Here is a 7,011-nt window from a genome sequence, read left to right as displayed (position 1 = left end):
CGAGCATTTGACCCTATTGTGACTATTATGCTAATCTGCTCACTAGGATCGCTTCAAGCTGAATACTGCAAATATATCCACATAATAATGTGGTCTCAATCATTTAACACATATAATCACATTTATACCCTTAACGAGTCAAAATTACAAATATGCCCTTATTAGCAAGAATGGGCCCATATGCATATTTAATACAAATAAACATGCATATATATTCATATTACCATATAAATCAAGTATGCCACGTAGTCACACATTTAATCAATCAATTTCACACACACACACACACACACACACACACACACACACACACACACACACACACATATATATCCAATTATGCCCTCTCGGCACGCTAATCAAGGCACTAAGCCTTATTAGAAAATTTGGGACATTACAACTTTCCCCTCCTACTGAAAATTTTGTCCTCAAAATTTACCTGAATAACTCAGAAGGCTGATCCCGCATAACCGACTCTAGCTCCCTGGTCGCTTCCTCGACCTTGCTATTCCTCCACAAGACTGTAACTAGAGGAATCGTCTTGTTCCTTAGAACCTTGTCCTTTCTATCTAGGATTTGAATTGGTCTCTCCTCATAAGACAAGTTCGTCTGTATCTCCAGATCCTCATATCCCAATACATGGTCGTATCTGACACATACTTCTGAAGCATTGAGATGTGAAACACATTATGAACTCCTGATAACGACGGGGGCAACACCAATCTATAGGCTATCTGCCCGATCCTCTCTAGGATCTCAAAAGTTCCTATGAATTTTGGGCTCAGCTTGCCCTTCTTTCCAAATCTCCTTACTCCCCGTAATGGCGAAACTCGCAGAAATACGTGGTCCCCTACCTGGAACTCCACGTCCTTATGCTTAGGACCAACATAGCTTTTCTGTCTGCTTTGTGAAGCGAGCATTCAAGCTTGGATCTTCTCGATAGTTTTGTTAGTTTTCTGAACCATTTTTGGACCCAAATATTTATTTTTCCCCCATCTCATCCCAATGAATGGGCGACCTACATTTCCTTCCATACAACATTTTGTATGGAGCTCCTCCAATCGTTGACTGATAAGTGTTATTGTAAGAAAATTCAATCAACGGGAGGTACTTACTCCAAGACCCCTCGAAGTATAGCACACATGCTCTAAGCATGTCCTCCAATATCTGAATTGTCCTCTCAGACTGCCCGTCTTTCTGAGCATGAAAGGTTGTATTGAACTTCGACTGAGTCCCTATAGCCTTCTGTAAGCTACCCCAAAACTTGGAAGTAAATATGGGATCCCGGTCCGATACTATACTTTGGAACCCCATGGAGACGTACAACCTCCCTCACATAAAGCTCTGCATACTGGTCCACAACATAGTTTGTCCTTACTGGCAGAAAATGAGCTGACTTAGTATATCTATCCACTATCACCCACACCGAGTTGTGTTGCCCCACCGTCTTGGGCAAGCCTCCTACAAAGTCCATGGTAATGTCTTCCCACCTTCCATTCGGGAATACCTAAACACTGTAACATCCTTGTTGGCTGCTGGTGTTCAGCCTTTACCTGCTGACAGGTTAAACACTTTGTTACATAATCGACCACGTCCTTTCTCATCCCAGGCTACCAGTACAACGACCGTAGATCCTGATACATCTTCATGGTGCCTGGATGTAATAAGTATGCTGTGATATGAGATTCATTGGGGATCTCTCATCTAATACCCATGTCCATTGGAACACAGATCTGATCCTTATATCTTAGCAAACTTGCCTCCAAAATGGAATAATCCTTAGCTAATCCAGCTAGGACATTCCCTCTAATCTCCTTCAACCGTGTATCACTCATCTGGCCCTCTTTTATTCTCTCCAAGAGGGTAGGCTACAAAGTAATATTGGCCAACTGGCCCACTATCAACTCTATTCTTGCTCTGGTCATATCTTCTGCCAACTCCTTTGATATCTACTTTGAGCTAAACAACTGTCTTGGGCCCCTCTGGCCCAAAGCATTTGCCACTACATTGACTTTCCCTGGGTGATAAAGGATCTCACAATCATAATCCTTTACCAACTCTAGCTAACGTCTCTATCTCATATTTAGGACCTTCTGGGTGTAGAAATACTTCAAAATCTTGTGATCGGTGTATATCTCGCACTTCTCACCATACAAATAGTTTTGCCACACTTTTAGTGCGAATATCACCGCTGCTAACTCCAAATTATGGGTAGGGTACCGTTGCTCATATTCCTTCAACTTCCGCGATGCGTTAGAAATAACCTTCCCATTCTGCATCAACACACATCCTAACCCCAGTCTCGAAGCATCACAATACACCACGAATTTGACCCAATCTGAAGAAAGACTCAGCATTGGAGCCGTAATCAATTGTTGCTTCAGTTCTTGGAAACTACCCTCACATTTTTCTGACCATACGAACTTCAGATTCTTCCGTGTCAACTCGGTCAATGGTGTGGCAATCTTCAAAAACCCTTCCACGAACCGACTGTAATATCCCGTCAACGCAATAAGCCTCTAACCTCCGAGACATTCCTTGGCCTCGACCAATCTCTAACAGCTTCAATCTTGGCCGAATCTACCTTAATCCTGTCTCCACAGACAATATGGCCAAGGAATGTCACGTCCGGTAGCCAAAAATCGCACTTCTTAAACTTAGCATATAACCAATGCTCCCTTAACCTCTGCAATACCAATCAGAGATGCTGCTCATGCTCTTCCTTTGAACAAGCGTAAACTAGAATGTCATTGATGAAGGCAATCACGAATTGATCCAAACAATCCTTGAACACTCTATTCATCAGATCCATAAATGTTGCTGGGGCATTGGTCAATCCAAATGACATGACTAGAAACTCGTAATGCTCATACCTCGTGCGAAAGGCCATCTTTGGGATATCCTCGTCCTTGATCCTCAGCTAGTGATAACTAGATCAAAGATCAATCTTTGAGAATACTGTCCTACCCTACAACTGATCGAAGAGGTTGTCTATCCTTTGTAGTGGGAACTTATTCTTGATAGTTAACTTGTTCAACTCCCTGTAGTCTACACACATCCTCAGGGTCCCATCCTTCTTCTTCACAAACAAAATCGAAGCATCCAATGGTGAGAAGCTAGGTCTAATAAATCCCAGGTCCAATAACTCCTGTAAATGTACCTTCAACTCCTTTAGCTCTTCCAGAGCCATTCTGTATGGTGCCCTTGACACTATATCTGTACCCGACACTAACTCAATGAAGAACTCAATCTCCTAGTGTGGTGGTAGTCTCGATAAGCTCTCAGGGAACACATCCAAGAGCTCACATGCCAATCTGATCTCGTCTGGTCACACCACACTAGCGAGGGACCCTTTACATCCTCCTCGCAATAGGTCTCTAGCCCTCAATGCAGATATCATGGGAATGCGAGGCCATGCAAAGTACCAACAAAAATGAAGGGGTCCTCACTCTCCAGCTCAAATGTCACCATCTTCCTCTTATAATCTATAGTCACCCCTTACCTGACTAACCAATCCATCCCCAAAATCATGTTGAAGTCATCCATACCAAACTCAATCATGTCCACTGATAGTTTGCTCTTGTCCACCATCACTTGCAGTGCTCTAACCCGTCTCCTAGAAACTACCAGTTCCTTTGTAGGCAGTATAGTTCCAAACCCCGCAGTATAATACTCATAAGGCCTACACAATCTATCAATCACTTTGCTAGAAACAAATGAATGTGTAGTATCAAAGTCAATCAATACAGTATATGAAGTGCTAGTGCTAGAAAGCTGACCTGTCACCACCAAGGGACTAGCCTCAGCCTCTGCCTGAGTCAAGGAGAACACTCGAGCTGGAGTCAAGCTATCTTCCTTCCTTGCTTCTTCTTTCTTCAAAGTCGGGCAGTCCTTCTTGAGGTGCCCAATCACTCCGCACAAGTAATAAGCTTTCGCCCAAATGGTGATTCCTACATCTAGCACACTCTGGGTAACTTCTCCATGTCTCACCGCTGCCCTGGCGGCCACCCTGGACACCCCAACCCCTCTTATTAGGACCAGCAATGGTCGAGGTGTCAGGGGTCTTCCACTTCTGATCACTGGGGCCTCAGCCTCTACCAGATCCTGTAAGTGCAGGCACTTCCATCCGAACATCCCGTCTTGCAGCGCTCTTCCTCCATATCTTGTTCTCTACCTCCTCAGTTGTGAGGGCCTTCTCAACCACCTAGGCATAATTAGTCTCCCCAGGTACTGATGTGATCTGCACATCTCAGGCTATCATAGCATTCAGCCGCAGAACAAACCTCTCTTGCCTGGCTGCATCTATAGGCACTAGATCAGGTGCAAAATTTGCTAGTATGTCTAATTTTAGGGCATACTCAGTAACTGTCATGTTGCCTTGTACCAAACCGGTGAACTCGTTCACCTTCACCGCCCTGACGACAATGCTGTAGTATTTCTGGCTGAACAAATCTCTGAACTCATCCCAACTCATGGTAGAAACATCTCGAGTCTGGGATGCCACCTCCCACCGAATGTGGGAATCATCTCAAAACATGTAAGTGGCGCAAGCCACCCTATCATTACCTACCACCCTCATGAAGTCCAAAATGGAGGTGATCAAGCTCATCCACTGTTTAGCCTTAAGAGGATTTGGTCCTCCCTCAAAGATTGGAGGATGCTGCTTCCTAAACCTTTCGTACAACGGCTTTCACCTGTTCCCAATCTCAGGTTGCTGTACTACTGGTACCTTAGTAGGTGGCAAGTCTGGTGCAGCGTTCCCTGGAAAAACCTGTTGTCTTAGAAGACGAATCCCTTCCTCTTGTCTTTGAAGTTTAGCTTGCATATCAGCAAGCATCTGCTACCAGTTCTCAGAGACTGGCGGAGGGTTTTGGCTCTGGTCATCATCTCTAGCCTCGATCTTAGTGCCGACTGGTCGAGTTGATCACCTTGGAGGCATAACTCTCCAAGTTTATCCGTAGTGAACGACTTTGCATATCAAGCAATGATAACAGGTTTTTTGAAATCACCCCACGGTCTAAAGCCAATACTCGAGCAGCAATATACAATTACAATCCAAACAGGCATTTTAATAATTATTCACATACATTAGAAATGCTAATAAGTACACCTCATCATATACACATAGCAGTCAAGGGCCAGGCCCTATCAATATATCTCAGGCTTCCTAGTAAACAAGCAGATAAGGCATTTACATTTCATTTAAACAGTTAATCATATAATCACATATAGAGTTACCAAACCCTGAGTCATGCTTATCTTCAGTGGCAAGTGTACATGCCAACTAGTCTTCAGGAACCCTTAAACCTAAACCACTCTGATACTAATTTGTAATGCCCTGGATAGCCAAGATGCAATGACCCAACTATTTCTAAGACCTTGGACCATTAATACTACTAGACATAGCTATCATTTTTTTTTGAGAAAACATACATAAGAAATAATCATAACTTTATTGAAAACCCAAAATTTATATTGTATCAATAACATAAAAGTATAAAATAAAATGTGATAGGGTATGGGATCCCATTGTTTACAAAACATAAAACATAACTTTAAATACTAATTGCGGAATTACATTAAGAAAACATAATTTAAAAGACTAAAAATAAATAACGTCGTCCTCGATCGACACTCAGTCCATCGAATCCATTCATTCTCAACACACAAGCCAAGCTACCAAGAATCCTTCTGCCTTCCATAATTATTTTCCTGCATCAAACTAAAAAAATAAAGGAGTGAGCCTAATGCCCAGTAAGGAAAATCTACTAACAACATACATCATATTTCATAAGCATAAGACTATATCATAATCATATACTATAAAACGTATGACTATAAGAAAAACATATATCATATAGGACTATAATAATAATGGCCTGTAGAGTCCAAGAACTTTACTTAGCTAGTTAGATAGTAGTATTATATTAATAATAGTATTATCTTTATGACTGTGGATTTTTGGTTCAGACCAGGATTTATTTGGACACTCATAGTAGTACTTGTAGATTTTCTAAGTTTAACCTATAGTTTAGGAATATTAATTTTAACCTAAGGTTTGATTAATATGACTGATATTGAGGATAATATTTAATATACTATAAGGTTTAGATAAGAACCAATAGGATAATAGCACATATCATGTATAGGTTTAATGATGATTAAGTATTTTGAGGATTAAATTTATTAAGGTTAAAATTTGAATACTCTAAGGTCAGTCAGCAGCTTTGAAAACGTTAGAGGGCTTAGTCAAGGTTGTTTACTCAATTTAAATTAAGCTAAAAATGTGTAATTTCGTGTTTAAATAATCAGCCTATGCCGATATATCATAGCTATAGGGGGCGATATATCGCAGCACGAAGATACGAAAAACATGAAACGATGCATGATTGCCTCGGGCATACTGGCCCAGGCGATATATATATTTTGAAAGTTTTCAAAAACATTCTCCATTCAAACCTTCAACCTCTTGATAAGTCCAGCATCTTTTTGAACGAGTCTTCAGCCTCTGCTGAAGGATAATTCAAATTATGTTCACTTAAAAAGCCATTATTTTTATTCAAGTTAAATGAAGATCTCTTCATTCCTAAACTCTATAAATAGGACCTAGTACCCAGCCATTTATTCATCTATTACTCTAAGTTCAGAGGCTGCAAGTAGCTAGGTTGGTGTGAGAGTGTAAACACTTGAGTTGGGAATTATAAGCTTGATCATTATAAGCTTATCAAACACTTGGGGAAGTAAGGTTTATTCACATTTCGGTTCAAGGTTTAGATTGGTCATATAAGTCTTCAAGGTATTTCCAAACTCTAGTCCATTTCTGTATTATGTTCTTTAAAAATTCTCATAGTCTTCTACTCATTCTAACCTTATTCTTATTCTTGGTTAGGAAATCCAAGTTCTTAAGCACAAGGTTTTTGGTAAGTATATTTTGATAGTATAGTTCCTTCTTCACTTTCATCCCTTTTCTTCACTATACTCACCATAGTTTAAATGGTTTTTAGGAGTGTT

This window comes from Humulus lupulus, chromosome 1 (assembly GCF_963169125.1).
Source record: "Humulus lupulus chromosome 1, drHumLupu1.1, whole genome shotgun sequence".
Classification (NCBI taxonomy): Eukaryota; Viridiplantae; Streptophyta; class Magnoliopsida; order Rosales; family Cannabaceae; genus Humulus; species Humulus lupulus.
Note: the sequence above shows the minus strand (reverse complement) of the source record.